At 37.1% G+C, this 21,221-nt stretch overlaps 1 protein-coding gene and 1 long non-coding RNA gene across 7 annotated transcripts in view; one reads left to right on the top strand and one right to left on the bottom strand.

Annotated features, from left to right (window-relative positions):
- Positions 1 to 21,221, bottom strand: part of EPHA6 (EPH receptor A6) — a 512,920-nt gene that overhangs the window by 189,650 nt on the left and 302,049 nt on the right. The window lies entirely within an intron of this gene.
- On the top strand, positions 9,560 to 12,803 carry LOC141747519 (uncharacterized). Its single transcript, XR_012588750.1, has 3 exons — positions 9,560 to 9,667; positions 10,338 to 10,402; positions 12,691 to 12,803. It is a non-coding gene; the product is annotated as an uncharacterized LOC141747519 (long non-coding RNA).

Below are 21,221 nucleotides of genomic sequence, written 5' to 3'. Positions count from 1 at the left end.
AAAAAATACACTCAGTCAATTCCGAGTTGATTCAGTACCGATGTGTTTAGCCGACTGTCTGAAAAAAGATAAGTAGCAAACCATTTCAAAGATTACTCTCCCCAAACAATAAAAAAACTACCTTAAACTTGACATTTCCAAAATGATGAATCTTGGATTAAATCATGTGAAATGTCAAAATGAAGAGAAAAAGAAAAATCAATAGCTGTGCAGATGAAGCAATGTGAGGTCAATTGTACTGTACTGTCAGTGCCAGGCCACCCATATCTTTTTAATAGCAGTATTCTTAAAGTGTACAATACCTGAAAGATACTAGAGACTAATTTTCAAAACTGAACCCCCTCTTAACTGTAAAATTATTAAACATTTTGTTTTTAGAGACTGGAGCAGAGGCATAATGAAATGGCAAATTTCCAAAAAAGTTTTTACTGCATCTTTGAGATTAGTTCACCAACATTGTCCTCGGCATTTCACATTACATGAATTTTCCTTTCCTTTTTTATCTGATCAGTGGGACAAAATGTTTACTTGAAAAGAAAAAAAAAAAAAGACATTTTGGAGCAAAGAGGATGTTTTAACTGGTATTAGAGACAAGACTTACAATGTTGTAAACTACATATAAACTCCTAAAGCTAACTTCTCACTCTAAAGATAAATGGCATTAATTCACAATACCATCCCTAAACCTCTCTAGTCCTTCTAGGACTGTGTAAAATGGTATATTTTTACAGCCTGAGCTGCTTTACAACTTTAAGATGGAGATAAAAATGGAGACAAAAACATGTTGTAAAATACAGTTAGTGCCAGTAAAAGAAAGGTGTCTGTGAAGCTTTTCTTTTAAGTTTTCCTACGATAGTTATTATCGATATCTTCTATTGCTGTTTAAAGAGAAAGTGGGGGAAAGCCTCACTCCGAAGGATATGAGTACATTATATCAAAAATGGTTTTTCATTTTAAGACTTTTTTTACAGCTAGGAAAAAAAAATCAGCTTTTGAAATGAGATTTTTCACTCAACCACCCACTGTAGAGCTAACATAATTGTGGTGTCGAACCACACCAGCCTGTGCCAGTTCTCTTTGTAATTACTGAGCAGACAAGGGCATTTCAGAGCATGACTGATGGCTGGTTGTTTCCCCAAGTCTGGTAGGAATCTTATTCAATAGAATGTGGTCAATAAAGGTAAAATAGGATAATATTTATTGTCTTTGATGAGCTGATGGTTAAATAGCTTCTTCAAACATCTCAGCTTTTGCCAAGGCAATACATTCAGAAACAAGCCTTTGAAGAAGAGGGGAAAAAAGCCCTAGTTTCTCTGTCATTAGTAAATATACAGAAAAGCAAATATGAACTGCTTTACTCAAAACAGCTTAAATTTAGGAATGTGACTGTGATGTATGACATCCATATGATAAAAATCCATGAAGACATTGCCATGCAGACAAAAATATGTAATTTAGCTCTGCACTCACACAAACATTGATGCTTAGAAATCACAAAGTGACCCAGGAGAGGGAATGTTGCTTTCTGAGAGGTCAGAGAAATCCCTTAAAAATTATTTTATGCTTCAATGATTTATTTTTTTTTCTCAAAGACAAGAAATCCTCTTCATCTAACCAATTCTGGCAAGAATGTTACGGAGAACACAGGATATGTTCTCCAAGTTAGTGTTAAAGGAAATCAAGGAAAGGGGTCTCAGCATTGTCCATCATATTCCTGGTCCATGTAACAGAGTTCCCTCTGAAAAAATAACCCATGTATTGCACAGCAGCATCCTGCGGGTAGTAACTATTTATTTTTTTACCAAGTAAGAACTAGTTAGTTAATTATACCTGGGGACAAACCATGAGAGACACATGTGTGAAAAATCAAAATATGAAAACAACTGCATGGTCCTATGGGTAAACTCACAAGCAATGCTAGAGAAGTGATGTTTTCAACAACCTCAGGTATAAATTACTCTCCTGTACTGTCTCTTCGTTTCTACATAAAAAAACACAGAAACATATAGAAGTAATTACTGGAGTGAGCATTTTTCAAGTACGGAGCTCACTGTAACTTATAAGATTGGTCTTAGGTTTACTTTTGACCTATTGAGAAATCTTAACTTCCCCATTTAAACTCATTCACGTAAAAGTCTGAAAGTAAAAACAATTTAGAATTTCTGTTGCAGAGGACTATTCATTCCTTTTTTGCTTATAGACCAGTATCTTTTGGGATCCTCCTATTCCTGTAGTATAAGCATGTACCAGATGTTTGTGAAAAAAAATCCTGTTAATCAGTCTAATTAAACCAATACATTTTATTGCATATTTTTGCATTTCATCAGTGTTCTGTAAAATCAAATTGCAAATGATAATTACATGAGCCAAAACTCAAATGAAGCAAAAAAGCTCATACGACTTTTTTGTTTGTTGTTTGTTTTATTATAAAAATGTATCTTGCAGAGTCTTGATACTTCTACCTAAATTTAGAGTACTTGTATAACCATGTTTATTGTTAGCTTAGGATTGTAGAAAAAAAAAGACCACCATGTCCTGCCATATGCTTGTCAGCATCTCCTCAGAGGCTTCTGAGCTGCTGGTCAATCCCAGTCAAGCTGGACATGGAAACAGGGAATAATTTGGAATGGAGGGGACTTCAGAGGGCACCTTGTCTCACCCTTTGCTCAAAACAGGGCCCGATTAGATCAGGTTTTCAGGGTTTTGTCCAGTCAAGTTTTGAATATTTACAAAGATAGGGTAGAAGTCTTGCAGGTAGCAAGTTTCCACAAGTACAAAGTAGTTCAGTAGAGTAGAAAGCTTTTACTGACATCCTTCACTGAATAAAAGGCTGCTCTCAACCCTTAGGAAACAACAGACAATCCCCATGGAAGTGCCTGAGACTTGAAATGACAGCACATAAGGTGTCACTAGCCCTACTGCTTTCAGAACTTGGTGTTCTGCCTGCAGGACAAAATGTCACAAAAAACTGACAAAAGTTTCTAAAATCTACACCATAGGTAAATGATTAATTGATCATGAATTACATTAAACTACATATTTTACCTGGAAAATGCATGTAATGAACCTAAGTTTTCCATCACTGTATATAGGGAAACCAAGTTTCAAAGTAGCTTAGTTCAAACTATGAGGTTTAGTTCTCCCATATGATCTCGAGCTGGGCTCTCTGCCCATGATTCTTTTATTCTTTTTCTCAGTGGAAAGAAAAGTATTTAAACAATTCGGATTATCAGAGATCTTAAACTCCGTAAGAAAATTAACAGATTTACAGGTCCATTTCTCTTCAGATCTGCCATCCAACCATTTTTAGTTCGGTTTTAAAGTTTGCCAAGTGCTTGTCAGCCCATTTGAATAAGTGAATTAAGCATTGCTAAACCTATCGTGCAACAAATCGCAAATCAACTCTCTGGAAAAAAAGACTGACTAAGAATGATGCAGTTTTGTAAAAAAAACCCCAAACCTTTTAGGCAGCACTGCTAGAATTCGATTAAATCTGTGGTCACTGATAAAGGTAAGTTTTTTGCACTGCCTTTTCATCTCCAGATCTGCTGGCTATTTTAGCATCTCTGCATAGTGTTCCTCATGCCAACAACATTGGCCTTCTTGATCTGAGAGTGAGGTAACACAGACACGTAGGCACAGTGTGGAGAGCATGAGTATCTGGTTATGTGTGTTGAGTATCTGGTTATGTCTGATCCTGGACATCACAGAGTTGCCTCAGACCTCTTCTCTATGGTGTATGCAATGCACTTAGCACCAGATACAGGTCACCCAGAAGAAAGATTTCATCCTTACATGGTAGGAGATCTCTGGCTGATTAACTAGGTGTGATTAAAAACCCCTACTGATTAGAATACCTATCAGGAATACTTCGGAGAAAAGATAAATATAGTGTTTGAATTCAGGTTCAAGCATATCTTGCAAGTCTACTACTGTGTGTAGACCTACAGTTCAGTAAATACAATGCTGCCATTGCTTGTGACAGGCAAGACTTTGGGTTAAGTTAACAACACAGGTTTCTGCACTTACCTTGGCTTGCCTGAAGCTCTGCTTCAGCATGGTTAGCTGTAACTAATGCAGCTAATCACAGCAACTCTCTCAGGACCAGGTGACTGGTCCTCATCTAATTTGTTTTAGCTTTTGCTTAGCGCTGTATAATTATGTGGTGTAGTGCATTGTGTCATATATATACACTCTACTACTAATAGACAGTAAGGACAAGGAGTTATTGTATGTTGAATGAACTATATATAACGACTGAATTAACTGTAGTATAAAGGAATACAGGCACAGGATGATAGCAGACACCTTCAAAGTATAGTTGCAGCATGATACCAGAAACCGCAGGGCTACATGGAACTCAGCAATCATCAATTACCATCCTCAATGGAAGGCAATTTTTGGAGCTAGGTAAAACCAGTTTTAGAGGCTTTAGGGAGAAAAAGAAAAAGCATCTAACACACCTAAAATGCTCCCTGTACTGGGGCCAATTTCAGTTAATGCCTTCATTAACAATGTAGACAATGGGATGGAATAAACTCTCAGCACATCTGTGCTCAATGCCAAATCTGCTAGGAGTGATTGATACGCTGGAGGGAAAGGGCAGCTAAAGCCTGGGATGGCTCAGGGGAGATGTTATTGTTGTCTACAAGTACCAAAGGATGGTTTAGAGGAGATGAAGCTGGACTCTTCACAGAGGTGCACAGTAAAAGGATGAGAAGTGATGGTTGCAGCACATTATATTTTGGTTAGATATAAAGAAATATTTTTTCACCATTTGGGTGGTCAAATACTGGAATTGGTTGACCAGAAAGACTGTGGTATCTTTGTCTTTGGAGATACTCAAAACTCAAATGGACAAGGCCCTCAGTAACCTGATCTCATTAGACCTGTTTTGACTGGGACTTGGATCAGATGATGCATAGATGTCTCTTCCAACCTAAATTATTCTATGATTCTGTTACTTTAAGAATCATGATAAAACTGCATAAGTTGTTAATGTTGTATTTGGTACCCACATATTAAATTATGTTTAGAAGGTAAGACTGCAGAGTAAAACATTCAAAATTCAGAAGAGTTCAGAATTATGGCTGGCCATCAATCAAATTAAACGCTACACATTTAAACCACGATACAATTCTTAATTACATGCATGAATCCGTTATTACACCACTTACTGAATAGGATGAATCATATTCACTGAATGGGAAGTCATTCAACATTTCTTATCTTAAGCCAATATGGTTCCAGATCATATTTGCTGTGGCTCTAAAAAAGCCATGTTCCCATTCTAGGGTTTTGTAAATGTAGTACCAAAACACAGTGTCAAAATTCTCTTTGTGAGGTGAATTGGTATTAATTTCTATATTTTACAGAAAAAAAAATAAGGCAAGGATTTAAAGCTGATGTTTCTTGAAACATGTATATACTGCCTTTGACATAGCAAAATCTACATTGGGATAGGCTATGCTGTAAGTTTCCGTTACATAATATATCAGGAAAAAAAAATCATAACTCTTGAGCTTTATGGCATGCTGGGAACTAAACCAATAGTGCATATCACACATTCTTCCTAGGTTCTGAAAATCCCAGTTCAACACCAAAGCCTTAATTCATGCTTATATCAAATGGTGGAATGACCTAGGAACTTCTAATATTGGGAATTACAGAATATGCTTCTTTCTCGTAGTGCCTTGTAAGCCTTAGTAACCACTTTCTTTGTTAAGACAGAAGCGCATACAGTATTCAGGAAGCAGAGACGTAAGAAGAGAAACACAAACAGAAATTCAGCCATGACACACATATTCTTCAGTGCTTTTGCTACGAAGTGTAGCAAAATGAATGGAGCTTTTGGGCTAAAAAGCATGAAATGCTGCCACACTGCATGCTGAGATGAAAGAGGAAGAGCAGGGAGAGAAACTCTAGACAAAATTAGCAGAAGACAACAAGCAGAGAGAGCACACAGCAGTAGACCTAGCTGAGAGGATGTGGAGTAGGTACACTGGCTGATTTGAAAGAAAGAGGCTCAAAGGCAGCTGAAGATGGTAGTTTTTTAAGAATTCAAAACTACGGGATGAAAATGATAAAAAACACTATTTAATAACACTTCAGAATAAGGCCCACATTAAGAAAGGACTTAAACATTTCTTTTGTTTCAAGTATTAAACAAAGATTAAGACCACATAACTCAAGATAGCAAACCATATTCTTCAGATAGTACAAGTCCCAAAGATAAAAGAAAATGGTTTGCAAGACAAGGAGGATATGGCCCTATGCGAATCTTACCTGTGCATGGCCTTTGGTGTGCATTTAATTAAGAACACATTTTAAAGAAGAAGACTGCTTCAAGAAAATATTCTACAGAAATCAGATATCAGAAGCCATACATTATGGAAGCAAAAACTGGGAAATTGCTCTTCTTTTTTTTTCCTTTTTTTTTTTTTTTCCATTTTAATTTTTCATTTTCAATTTGCTTCAGTTAGTGACATTCACACAGCAACAGCTCAATGAAAAACTTATACAAAATGTTAGCAAATGCCACTGCACTGCCTGTAGAGAATAAAGGGCTTATTGACATGCCACCTTCCAGCATAAAATGTCATGATTGCAGTATTGACTAACAGCATATCAAAATAAATATCTGAAAGTCAAGGTAATGCTTGGAGTTGCTGAAGACAAGCTTCCTGACCCACCATCTCTGCACTTAAAAAAACAACCCCCCTCAAAAAAGCCCCCATATCCACCTCTTGAAGCATTTTAAGATATAAACTAGAAATTCCGTTTACGTGGTTGAGGGATAACATAAAAATTCTATCTGTTTAGACTTTTGTCTTAGGCAATTTAGCTCTTGCCATTTTTCTCATTATTTTTGCTCTGTATCTTCAGCAAGTATCATTCTATGGGCATGGTAGCAAAAAGTATTTCGACTTTTACTTATTCAGAATTACTTGAGAAATTGTCTTGAGAATAGCATTAACAGTGAAGCAATATACAAAACAATAAATTGCCTCTGCTACTGATTACTAAAACAGCACTGAAATGTTTACAAAAGTAAAGGCCATTCATCCTCAGCAAAATCCAACCAATTTACCTTATTTGAATTGTACGTGACACAGGAAAAAAATCAACAAGCCACATTATAATGACTGTCATACGTCTTCTCACATGAGGGTTTGAAAGTACACCAACGCTGTTGCCTTGTCAGGCTTCCCACTGACATTAGTATTGGAGTTTGTCATGAATTAATTTGTCCAGCAGAATAAAAATCCTGAGCAGGAATAATGGCTTTGGCTAGAGTTTCCCACAGTAATATTTTGACCCATCTTTAGCAGATGATGGATGTCTGAAATTCCTTCCTGCAGTTAATCTAGTTTCTTCATCCATTTTATTATTGAATTATAAGGAAATATGGATGGTATTGCAGTATTATTTATCAGGTTTTATTTCTTTAAGGCAATACCAAAGAACTGGTTCAATCTATGTTGCATACATATATGCAGCTATTTTCTGTTCTCTACTTCTAGATTAATGCATAGTGTTTGGGGTTTTTTAAAATTATTGAAGTCCTAAAATGCATCTATATAATGGAAACTAGTCACACTCATCAGTTGTTAACTGTTTAAATACTTCATTATACTTCTTAACATATAATTTACTAGACCCTTAGAAAGAAACAGGACTTTTAAAATGTTAACTGCTACAGTAAAAGGTTTCAGTTAAGCTCTAAAGTACAGCCTTTGTTGCCAGAGAGGGGAAAGGGCGCATAATGCAGGGTCAGATTTTAAACAGGTTTCTTGAGGTTTGTGGCGTCACTGTAAGTGAAATCTCACTTGCCTCTCGCCTCTGTGCCTTAGCTTTTCCATCTATCTGTAAAACTGAGACAAGGACAGTTTGCCATACAAAAATTCAGAAGTGAATGAAAACTAATCAGTGGACAACATGGGGACATATCAACCATATGGCATTTGCTGTATGTGCATTCTCTCAGGCGCTGAGCAGAAAAAAAAAAAAAAAAAGAGTACAGACTTTTTTTCCTTAAGAGCTCATGTTGTCCTCTAAATAAATAGCTTTTCATAAGTGCTGGGCCCTCACAGGTAGCTGGATATTTACACAGGTTAAATATAGACAGATTTTCGTGCAGTCTGCAAAAACAGAAGCTCACGTCAGCCCCAGTTCTGTTTCCTGCCTATAAAAAGTATTATGTGAGGTCAAGTAACATAAAATTGCTCAGCTGCTTGTGACAGACTTAAGCTGCAGCCCAGTAGCCTTCATTTCTTTTCAAAGTAGACAATTTCTGTCTTTGCATAGACTGATCCATAACCCACAGCACCTTTTAAAATAGCATGAATAACTTCACACAAAGCAGTAACTTTAAACGGTATGAGACATGCCCTGGTATTGGTGCCATACAAATCTTTGTGAACTGGCCCGGCCTTTGCTTGTTGTGCCACCCTGTATTCATACTGAAGTTAACAGTAGATACACTTGTCAGTTTATTTGGTGAAGCACTGTGAAAGTGTCCCGATTTCCTAAGATAACTAGCTTTCTTTTTATGGCAGATATCTTTTATGATGGGTATATGCGCACTGAGTTGGGTCAAACAGTCAAGTGTGAATTAAATTACCTCTTTTTTTTTTTTGCTGACATAAGTACCTAACCCAGTTTTAATGTGAATAGAGTTATCAGCAGTTATTCTGTTACTATGCTGAAGAAACATGAAACGCTAATTCATCTTTTTTTTTTTTTTTTGATTAAGAGATGTATCACTGTTTCATTGCCTAAAAGAAGATTCTCCATCAAAGTTACTGTCTCTTGCTGTGAAAGGACAAGGCGTTTTTAGTTGGAATTTAATCTTAATTCAACTTGGATACGTCCTTGTAAAGGATTACAGGAAACAAACCTGATTAGGTATGAAGTAATAATGAGATAGAAAAGGTAGAATCTCAAACCAGACTAAATCCTATTAGAATTTATGCTCCTTTACACCCTTGAAGCAGATGGGTATCATAAACTGATATGGCAAGGAGGCAAACTAAAAAAAAAATAAATCTTTTCTTTTTACTATTGTAAATATGGTTTTGTACAGTTTGGTACAGTTGCTACAGTTTTGCCTGTTCAAAAAACCTGAACGGATGCATTCTGGAGGAGCTTCCAAGCACTTACAGACTGTGGACCTAACATTTTGTCCCTTGGCTCTTGGGAAAGAGCCTCTGTTAAACAATTCCCTGACTTCGCCTGGGTCTGATGACAGGACTGACTTTGAATGCTCAAAGGGAAACTGCAAACCAGCTCCTGCTACAGAGGGTGAAAATTACCAGCAATAGTGAGAAAAGCAAATTCTGGCTATATAGCAGTCTGCTGTCTTACAAAAACTAATAAATAAACCTCACACCTGCCATGTATTAGGAATTATTCCTCCAAGTTAAAGATTCTGTCAGCAGGGAACTTAGGTGCCCAGAGAAACCCTCTGCACCCATAGATGACTTGACAGCCTCCAAGGATGGAATCTCCCCTTCTCGGGGCAACCTGTGCCAGTGCCTGATCAGCTGGTTTCCTGATGTTCAGACGGCACCTCCTGCATTTCAGTCTGCACCCGCTGCCTCTTGTCTTGTCACTGGGCACCATAAAAAAAGAGCCTGGCTCTGACTTCTTTGCACCCTCCCCTCAGGTATTTTAAATCTGCATTTCTTTTTCATCCTACAGAACAGCCTATCTTAACTTAGCAAATGCAGATAATAATTTAAGCATCATTATACTGCATCCTGAGGAGAACAGGCTACTAAATGAGAGCCAGAATGAGTTCTGATGACTCATTTGGCCCCCACTCATTTCCCAAATGTGTGTTTTTAAGGCCTCACATTTTAACTCATAGAAGAAAAAAGTCCAAACGTCAGTACTATTAAACTTGAAAGAATTTTGGTAGCAAGAAATCTGCTTAATTAATATGAACAGAAAAGAAGCAGGGACATAGATTTTGAACTAAATTATTAATAAATTAGAAGTACAGGGTAACTGGAAAGTAAACACAGGGTAAGCAAAATTCTACCTCCATTACACATTGTAGCTCAATTAACTCCATCAGTATCACCCATGTATAACAGAACAAAACTGACTGGCGTGCATTTTTGCAGCAAGATACCACTTCCTTTCTTTCCTCGCACCCAGAAACTTGTGCTAGAAGGGAAAAGACAGAATTAATTGAATAACTGAATAGGATGCCTATGATCTATTCATTGAACATCTACAAACCGTTCACAACTGTGTTTAATTTATATTTTATTCTGGGTAACTCAGCGATGCTGATTGCAAAATATATTTATTTCCTTGAATTGTTACAGAAATTAAATCTCAAGCAGTGTTGGATCACTAAACGGATATGCGTATTGATATTCCATTTTGATGGGTGAGTATAATTCAGTATGTCTTCTGCAAAACTGGTGGTAAGTACAATTTAGAATATCCTTTGCACAACTGGTGGTAAAAGTGGAACATTTTTCTTCTCTTGGAACAGAGATAAGAAGCTGTCTATATAGGTCACCTCACAAGAATTAAAGAACTAGCTATTCAACTCCCTGTGTGGTCTCTGTATCTTAGAAATATTTTTTTTCTTTGAATAATTAGTCAGAAAATGCAATAAATATTTCACAATAAGTTGTGTATAAAGACAGCTTCTGTGGAATAATTTATTGTGCGATAGCTATTCAGATAATTTCCAAAGGTAGACAAGCTATTACATGTTCTTCTCTTTAGGGGGACAAGGACATAGCTCACTTCTCTCCCGAGCCTTCCTGAGTCACACACAAGAGGAAATCTGAAGAATCTCTGAACTGGGGAACCCTCATAGCAAGAGATGGAATAATTGCCATGGAGCTCCCTGGACCCTTTGTTTTCAGGGGCTTTGTAATCTGCTACTTTCACAGTGATCAAAAGCAAAGCTAAGGGAAAAGGATACTTTGAGAAGGCAAATGTTTACTCAGTTTTAAGAAAAAGGTGCCAGCTGTGTTGTGTTGGCCTTTTACTCCCTACCAGTTATGTTCTTTTTTTAATTATTATTTTTTATTTACAGTCAGGGTTGGGTCCAACCTCCAAGGCAGATGTTTATTTTGAATATTTATGTAACTTGCATCTTGTGAGGGAGGAGAGGAAGGGAGTTGCCTTGTAAGCCTTGCAGGGAGTTGCTTTTTGTCCTGTCACTTTCTTTCCTCCCTGTGAACTGCTCATTTGTTGCTTTACCTGAGAAGGATTTGTCAATCGGAAGAATTTCTTGTAATGCCAACTCTTTCAACTCTCTGAAGTACGTCATTACCTGTGGCAGTGCTTCCCAGGGAAAGAGTTTGCTTCCTGCACTTTAACTGGCAGATTTTTTCACATATTCTGCACTACTCATTGCTTTGCCAGCTCAGAAGACAGCATGCATTCCCTTAACTCTGATCATGCCCTGACACTTCACCAGATTTGGGAACAACAATGAGTTGTTGCCCAGTACTCATTATTTAGTTGGCCAGGTGATACATCAAAGGATTTTAGCACAGGAGAGACACCAGCTGGGGCCTTGGCAAACAAAGGTAGAGCTTCCCAGCATTAGCTCCTCTGCAAAGATTATAAGCACTCAGATCAGAAATGTAGGATAATTTGAGTCTAAGTGGCAGGAGAGAACATGCTGCTTTCAATACTTATAAAGGTACGGGTTATTACTGTTATTTTCCTATTATACAGGCAGAGCCTCTTCACTTGGTAAAGTGAACTGTGGAAATTTTAACACATAGACACAGGGCTAGAGGAAGCACTGAAACAAGTAACATTTGGTTTGAATCACAGACTTCCTTGAGTTGAGTCTAAATGAATATGTGTATGAAATCGAATGGAAATATAATTTTTAATATTTAGAGAGTTAAGATTTCTGGACTACTGATTAGATCCTATTATTAGCATCTCATGGTGTGAGGCGCTTTATTCATATAATGAAAAGATTACTCTAGAAAGGACTTAGAGGAGATATGCATTCATATAAAGGCAAGTAAATTAAAATTATAAATATGGATAAGTTTATACATCTTTCCTCAGCAGTTCTGTAAAATTTACATGTTTCAGACACATCTTCATCATACAGGAAAATAAAACGTGAAAAGTTTTCCCAGCAGTGGGTACAATGACACAGCTAAGCCTACTGGCTAGTGAAAAGTGCATGTGAAACTTCTTACCAAAAAAATGCCTGTCTTATCTTTCTCATCACTCTCATCCTACAGGAAGTCTCTTACCATCTCCCCTTATCTTCCTCTGTTCTCCAGCATTCAATACCTCCACACCATTTTCATTTTCTTCCCCAACAGCCCTCAATCCGTCACGCTCCGTTCATGACACACATGCATTCATTATCATAACACAACAATCATTTAAGAGGTAGTGAAGAAAAACTACTTGCTAAAGACTGCTCTGAGAGGGACAATGTCATCCTACAATATATATTGGGTTTCTTCTAGGCTGCTGCCAGCAGATCTGCCAGCACACCGTCTGGGAAGCATAGCAGCGTTCTGTGTGCTCACATACTCCCCTGGGCAATGGAGCGTGTCCTGTGATGTACTGAATAGCAAGACAAGGGCTTCAGAGGTCTAATTCTACATCCTGTGGTGACTGTTAATAGTTTGTGGATTTCTAAGTCTATTAAAATCCATGTTTCCTATCTTTTTGAAGGGATGCAGCAATCATTAGCTACACAGAGAAAGTGGAAAAGGGGAACGAGATCTATCCAAGCACTCTAAGACTACAGTCTTCCTGATTTATCTCTACAATGAAATGCCAATCTGGTACTGATTCCACACTGCCCTTCAGCTGCTGAGGCAGAGGAGCACCGAAGAACCATGCGGTCCCAGAGGCAAGACAGGCCTATCATAATATCTTTTATTTATAGCCGCTAGATTATACTTTGTTATTGCTATTACACTGCTGTTGTATTTTCAGTGCTTTAACGCAAGACCCATTTTATGTGATGTCCATAAAGACATTAAACAAACCAGTGTCTCTAGAATTCAGGCTTCACTCTTGATGGTGAATGTTAGCGCTTCCTATTCTGTCAGTAAGGTTTTTATGCACAGAGAGAGTTCAGATTGTTTCACTTCGCTTCATACTCCTCTCATCTCTTTGGGCATATATAGCTGAAATGCTAACTTATTTATGAGGCTAGACTAACACCTGCTATCCTCAGAGGAAATGTCCTACTGACGAAGAATGGCAGGACAGTGGGTGAGGGAAGCCTGGCCTCACTTCACTAAAGCCTTCAGAATATTTTTTTCACAGGTAGAGTTAATTTCCATGCAAATTAAGTGGAATACGTAAAATTATTCATATTAAATCTGAATAAGACACCAAGGACTTATAAACAGCTCTACAGTTCTGCAAAAGCCTTTATCTTTCTTCTTGAAGTCTAACTGGCCCAGTGCACATCAGAAGCCTTCAGAAAAATTTCCTGTTGATATTGTTCTTCATCCTCCCTAAATCCATGAAATACACCTTTCTCATAAGCCAACATCAAATCGTTCAGTTTCTAGCCAATGTTCACAAGCGTAAAGGCTCAGATGTAATTTCTTCAAAAACCCCTGAATTTATCCAGACTTTATATGGCCTATGTATTGTTTAATGGATGACTACTGTAGCACATTTTATAATGAACAGTGAGACAGAACTTAGTTCTTTTCAAAATCTGAAATAAAAAGTTTCTGATCTGACAGGAACATGATTTTTCAGAACTATGCTCTCTACCGATGATCTTGATGACAGTTCAACAGAGAGAACAGTATAGCATTACTGATTTAAAATTCATTTCATTAAATTTTGAATACAGAAGGAATTATGAGATGTTTTCACAAAAATAACTCAGTAGTGATCTTTTAATCTTTTGCTCTCCTTTCAGTACTTATGACTATGTTGAACAAGTATGGGCAAGGCAGGTGACACTTTAACAATGGATTAAAATTTTGTAATAAAACAACATAAAAGTTGCAAAGAACATGAAAATATATGCATTGACTCTTCAGGAATTTTTAAAATCGCTTGGTCTTACTGAATTCATTCACCTCCCTAAGTCAAGCATCAGATAGCATGGATAATGGAAGGAAAAGGCGGGCTTCATATCACTGGGGCAGTCTGGGTCAGGATGTTTGGCCCCCAGTGCAGCAAAGAGCAATCAAAGGAGCTATTCAGGCTTGGCACAGCCTCAAACACCCTGTGCCTGCTCAGTATTTCTTGCTGGCCAAGGAACAGTGTGGTCACAGGCCTTCCAGGAGGAAGCACCTTAATAAAAAGGAGATTCCCAAAAGAGTTTTTCTGTTTCCACCACGCTGCAACATAAGTGAGAAACGGAACGAGAGAAATCAGCCCTACTCCATTTATTTTTGACAGATAGATGCCACCGGTGTTGGTCATTTGAGATTTAACCCTTACAACTAAATCATCAAAGATACTGCTTTTGAGGGCGTTAAAAATAGCTTGTTACAAACATGCATTCTGCTTTGGTTATACAAGCAGAGAATGCTCTGAACTACAACACTATGATCCACTGAGTATCAATCTTGCCCCACACCATCACTCTTAAAAAAAATGTATTTACTTTGCACTTCTCAGCATTAGTTTGCTTGAAAGAAAGCCGTATGCATGGATGGCTTGGAGAAATGTGTAAGACTTTGCAGAGCCTGTATCAGGTATCTGTAACATTTTTTTAAATAATGGCATATTAGTGAGGCTGTTCCTTGAGGAGATATTGAGTCTTATTCATTACTGCAATGTATCTTCTGTAAGTACTTACATTCATGCAGTATGAGAGCTAAAAGACTCTCTCTTCAGCTCAGAATAACAATATTTTCCTTTCTCTTTGCAAAACTGTACAAGCCTACACAAGATGAAAAGCGGCAAAGGATCTGGCCCTAATTTCCATGCGCTTTATTGCTACTTTTCCTTCTGGCTGAACCCAAGTGTAGCCATAAATACAGAACCTGAATCATTATCTATCAATTGAGAATATCCTGCAGTAACATTAGAGATAGATTCAACTACCCAAAATGACTTTTGCAGCAGTATGACTCCATCTTATTCCCAGAAATAACTGGTAGCAGTAAAGCAGTTTCAGGAATACACACTCCTGTATTAAAACTGTTCTTCCTTTAGCATTAAGTAACGTGCAGTTAAAAACTTCTTAATTGTGTCTACCACTTAGAGGGCTGATACATCATGAAAACTCTTTCGCTGTCTCATCTAGGACTAATTCAATAAATTCATTCAATTCTGGAATTGTGGTATACTGCATTCATCACAGATGTGGGTTTTTTTCTCATGATCTTTTTGATGAGATGCTGAATTAGGATTCTCACCTTCAGCTTTTCTCTTCTCTCTTTGCCTTCATGCCTAGGGCAATACCCCTCTGGCTATCATCTTGTCTTATCAGGCTGGTATGAATCGGAATAAGATACCTCTGTAACAAATTCAGATACGGAAGAAATGTGTTTCTGATTGCTCAGCATTTACTACTCTCTAATTAGTAGTGAGTCAATCCTGAAGTCACCATGTGCAATTTCCTTCAACTGAGATATATATCCAAGCTTCTGATTACTGAGGGCCGCTCAGTTCACATGAATATTTTCCATTAGTACTATTCAAAATGAATGTAATTTGAGAATGTATGTTTTTCTCATTTCTGCTGTTTTCTCTCTCCTTCTTTTTCTAAAACCAATGGTGCGATAGCTCCTTCCTGGACTCTGCTGCACTTCGACTTTCTTTTGGGATCTTTTTCATGAGATGCCCATGTTAAGTGTGACAATATTACTTCTCAATATTGAGACAAAACCTGCATTTTCTGATTGTCTCATTTGTGTATGGACAACACACAGTGGTGCAGACTGAATGAGCACAAAGGATGGATCATCTCCTTTTCTATCCAAGCGTGTTCTTAAAATCTCTTTTCCTCTGGCAATCTGACCAGTGTACTTCTCCATCTTACTACTTTCTTAGCTTCTGATTTTGTAAGTTTACTTTGTAACTGCGTATGTGACAATGATACACTCTGAGGAGCTACGTTTTGAAAAATTGAGCTCTGAATTGCAGAAATATGCGTATGGAAAATGACGCCTTCTCTCATGAAAAGCAGTAAACAAATTAGCCTCATAATTTTGTAACACTCCCATATGTCTGTAAAAGACACCAGTTGCACTAACATTTGCAATCTTTGTGTGCATTATTAAGTTTTCTTTATTAGCTTCTATTTTAATTAAGTAAGAAAATGTTTTCATAAAAACCCTATTATTTCTCTCCCATCCTCCAAAGAGGATGGAAGCAGAAATTGCAACCTATGGAATATTCCCCCTTTTCCTCTATGGAGAGCAGCAGGTACTACTGTTCATTTCAGTTTTCTATTAGCGTCATTTCACATGAAAAACACCCTCAAAGGCCTGAAGCTCAAAATACTACCCCAACCTGATAGCATCTTAATGTGCTTTTGTAATGGATTCATGAACAGGTGGCTAATAAATTAACCAGAGGTATGCAATCTATTATTGACTGGCGTCATTCCAACCACATAGCTCTCAAATGACAGCTTGTTTCATGTAAATTTTATTGTATTGAAGGTTCCATTTGTTACCAAGAAACTTCCTTATAAATGGAAAGAAAATGCAAATAGTATTTTCTACTTTACATAGAATAATGCTTTAAAAAAAGGCAAGCAAACAATATTTTCCTCTAGGCCTTTTAATCTGTAGGATGTTAACTAGCAAAGTAAATATACGTTGCGAACATAGTAGTTTGGTAACCAACCAGATGAAAAATTAATATAAAAAGCTAAGAGTTACCTGGTTCAGTGCTTTTTCACACTACTAAATATAACAACTCTGTCTGAAGCAGATTATGAAGCTCTGCTCTAGCAAAGCTCTCAATACCACAATATTATCTTCATTTTGCCATGTAATACTGTATAGATTGCCGAGTACATTTTAAATCCCCCTCTTACAGTGAGCCAAATGCCCTCTTTCTTACAGATCTCTGATCTCTTTTTGCCACCCATTTCCCCATCCCTAAACAAGTAAGGCAAAGGCATTTCTTGTAAGTCTGTGCTGTCCTTCATGCTAGCCGTCTCCTTATTTCCTTGTGGGTACGAAGCCACGAGCAGAATACTATTAGGGAAGTTATTCTGGAAAAAGAGATTCTTATTCATGAAGGACAGCCAAACTCTGTCCCTCCAATTCCTACATCAGCTTGCAGGATATTTTCTTGCAGAAATTCCTGCAGGACTGTAGGAAGGGCATCAAATAGGCCACATTAGCCGCGCGTGTCCATATCACGCACAAGGACTGAAGCTATAGAGTTTGAGTCTGATACGTAAAATTTAAAAGGAATATAGGACTTAGTAAAACAGGCACTCAGAAAAGCCGTGTATTTTCACGAGTAACAGGAAATTGAGTCTTACCTTGAAAATGATAGTAAAAGTGATTTAATTTTGTCTGGAGAGAAAATGAATTAGAAGTTAGTACTTCATGCATGTATCATATTTACTTATCTATTGTTGGTATGCATTTTTTTTCAATGTTACGATTGACATATACGTATGTCAATAATCTAACTAATGTCAAAGGAGACAAGGGGACTGAGACATTCTTCCAGTAATGCAGCTGAATAGATACATTCTTCTGAATTGATGGTTTCCTTTGTTAATACTTTTTACCTAACAATCTTGCCCCGATAAATCTGATGGACAGTGCGCTAAAAGCAATTCAAATATTTTCATAGACAGACCAATCTTGTCCTTTACCCATTATTTTGTTATTTACTATTCTATTATCTAATTCTGGATTTTGAAAAAAAATTTACTTCTGCTATGAATTGCAGTTATTGATTCTGTATTTCTCTGCCTTTGCTCACTGATTTTTTTATACTGATCCCCTAAGTCTTTTAAGAGCTATTTTATTTTTCACCATAAATATAGCAATTTAAGCATAATATTTAGTTGTTTATAGAAAAGGCGGTTGTTTATACAGAAAACACAACAGTCTGAATCTTTCTTCCTTGTAATCATTGAGAACCATACATGGAGAAGAAAAGTAGATATTTCTAATATTTAAAAACTTGTTCATGAGGTTTAAATTAACATTTGAAAATTAAATACAAAATAAAAATCATGTGCTGCATTTGGTTTTTTATGCGCATTCTGCAAATGAATATCAGACATTGCTGTGACAGACCTCAGAGACCCTTATGTAGCCTATGTAAGTATTACAGCTATTTGTCTTGAGAGTTGCTATACATGAGGGTTTGTCAGTTTGATGTTCAATAGAAACTTTTCCTGTCGAATACTGTCAGGCATAGGAGAGCTAATACTGATACCCATGGGATAAGCCACATGCCAGTCATGCTAACGTAAAGATTAACATCAAGAACAGTCAACTGCTGACCAACAACTATTCTGGCCTGCTGGCAGCCGATGAAGATTTCCATATTTTTAGTTTGCTCTGGTATTTACTGCATATATACGCAGAGATGATGACAAAAGCTGGCCTGTTGTCATTTGTCCTCTTTCTGCACAACTCCCCCGGGAAGCTCACTGAGGAATTAAGGCAACACGATGACGGCAACAACAGTTTGGTCATATGCATAAAGGAAACCACCCGGGGACATTTTCAGCGAAGTGTAATGCTGAACGCAACACCACAGGGAAACCTAAACCTGTCATATACTTGTTTTGGACTTCTACTAAGCAAATATCTTCCCAGCATACATAAAAAAGAAAAAAAAAAATCCAAAGTCAGTAATGAAATTTGCCAATATAATCCCATTAAATAAAAAAAGGAATGCTGTAGCATATTGTTTCATAAGGTAGCACATTTATTCTTGCAAACATTTTATCATTCATGAGTCTCTGCATTCTGTGGGAACAGATCAGTTTCCTGTTTTGAGTTCTTTTTATCTGCCTCCCTCTCTACTGCCATTGCTTTTGTCTTCTGTTCAATGTGCATACAAATTGGATAATCACGATGATTCTTTATTATTTTTGCTTTATAAACAAAAATAAAAGGCCAGCAACATGGGCTGTCTTGACATTCAAACAAAATGCAAAAAATAAAAGCTAGCTAATGGCTTTGTATGTATGGAACCTGTCAGGAAATACCAATTAAGCATAACTGAGTTTCCAGTGGCCTAGGGGAAGCCAGCTACATATATTAGAGATAGATAACTTCCATGTTTGAACAGTAATACATGGAGTAAAACACCTGTTTTCTAATTAGTATTCAGAAGTTTTGCGTCATGCCAGTATATCCTTTTCTGCACACATTTGGGATAATACGCCTGCAGAGGTGGTGATAGTTACTTAGAATACACTACGGGATAGAGCACTTAAAATAAAAGCAACAGAACTGTCAGCAGCTCATCTGTTCCTGCTTATCAGTTTAACTGCATTTGGGATCTACTACAGTGGTCCTCGTGGTCCTCATGGTCCTCGCACCAGCACACCTTCTCCCCACATGCACAGAGCCTACCTCGGAGAAGCACAAGCCCTGGGAAATTATACTTGGTCCAAGACATCTTGCACCTCTGAAAACCACAACTACTTTCTGTCTAATTTCTATCATAAAGTTTATCCTTTTTCAGATTGATATTAATCATATGATACTGCCTGAGCAGGATCAGGGTCCTGTCATGCAAAGGAATTGTGCACAGGCAGACAGGGCTCCGTTTAACTCTCATAAATAATGTAGAGAAAACTTCAGCCAACCTTTTTCACTTTCCTGACTTCCCTCATGTATTTTTTTATTCTTTTGAATTCCTTTATATTCTAATCACAGGTTATTTTTGCATTAAGTTGAGATACAGTGCATTCCCTGTCATCTTTCCTGTCATTTGTTTACTGGGTGGCAATATCAAGCCAGCTATTAGTAAGGATCAACTTACCAAAGAGATGTTAATGCTGTCAGTTTCACTGACATTGTTTAGGAATGCTTTTGGTGCGTGAGTTCAGGCTTATTCTGAAGAATTCCTGAAAATCTTACCTTACTTATGAGCACTTTTTCTTTTACATAGATGAAATAAATCTTAAATTTCACAAAGGCATTTTATTTGAGCTTTTGTGGTTTTAATTTCAGCTTAGAAACTACTTTTTGTTTTGTGACTTCTAGCTCTTTCCATATTTAGAAAGCCTACTATGACAAGTCATTTTGGCAGGAAAATGCAATACTAAATATTGTCCAACAAATATGTTGATGTAATGATCTAATAATTGTACAGTTATACAAACAGCATGATTTACTAACCAATCTTGAAAGAACAGACAAAGAACTTGAATGTTCTTTATCTAAGGAAGACGTCTCTATTTCATTCTTGTTCTTATATTCAGAAGAGACAAAGGAAAGATAAAATAATTAGACGTTCAGTTGTTACCAATTTGATTATTTTGCTATTCTGTTCCATTGTTCAGCCCTTTGAGCAAAGAAATACAGACTCTGTCTACCATCTCGCCACAATGAAATACCCCAAAATTGAAGTCAGGGCAAGTGGTAGGGTGGTAACTATCTTACTGGCTCATGCAATCACGCCTGTCTGCTTTACATTTCCCATTTCCCTTCCCCTTATTTAGAATTCCTTATTTACTTGCTCTTCATTTTTCAGACCCTAAGCTGTGGTTTCATGAACTCTCTATTTACCAAGGAGTCTCCATTTGCTGATGCTGTGCCTTCTGTACAGGAACTTTTATCCTTATTCTGGGTCACTGGGTGCTAACATGGTAAGAATAGATATTCACAAATGTTGTACAAAACACTTGGTAAATCTATCAGATAGCACTATTGCTACATTTATCAGGTTGACATTTAAATTATCTTAGTCATTTTCAGTACAGTGTCATCAGAAAATTTCTAACTGCAAACAGTTCAGGTGAAAATGCAGAAAATGGTACAGAATATATTTAAGAAATAGTTAAAATAATAGGATGAAGTAAAAATGTTTCCATTATTTTTATGCAAGTGGGGAATTCCTTATTCTGAAAGCCATTTACACAAAAATCAAATAGTGATAGACTACTTGCCCTGTAACTTGATAAAGCACTTGCAAAATAAAGTAATTTTGAGATTTTCCACTATTTTTCTTGTCACTGCAAAGTACCCAACCACTATGGGCTATTTCTACCCCATTGTGATTAACTGGCACCTCAAGCAGCTGCGTTCCTTTTACTGTGTAATATCAGCAGTCAAGCA

This window comes from Larus michahellis, chromosome 1 (genome assembly GCF_964199755.1).
Source record: "Larus michahellis chromosome 1, bLarMic1.1, whole genome shotgun sequence".
In the NCBI taxonomy this organism is placed as follows: Eukaryota; Metazoa; Chordata; class Aves; order Charadriiformes; family Laridae; genus Larus; species Larus michahellis.
The sequence above is the reverse complement of the archived record's forward strand: the minus strand, read 5'-3'. Positions and strand labels throughout refer to the sequence as shown.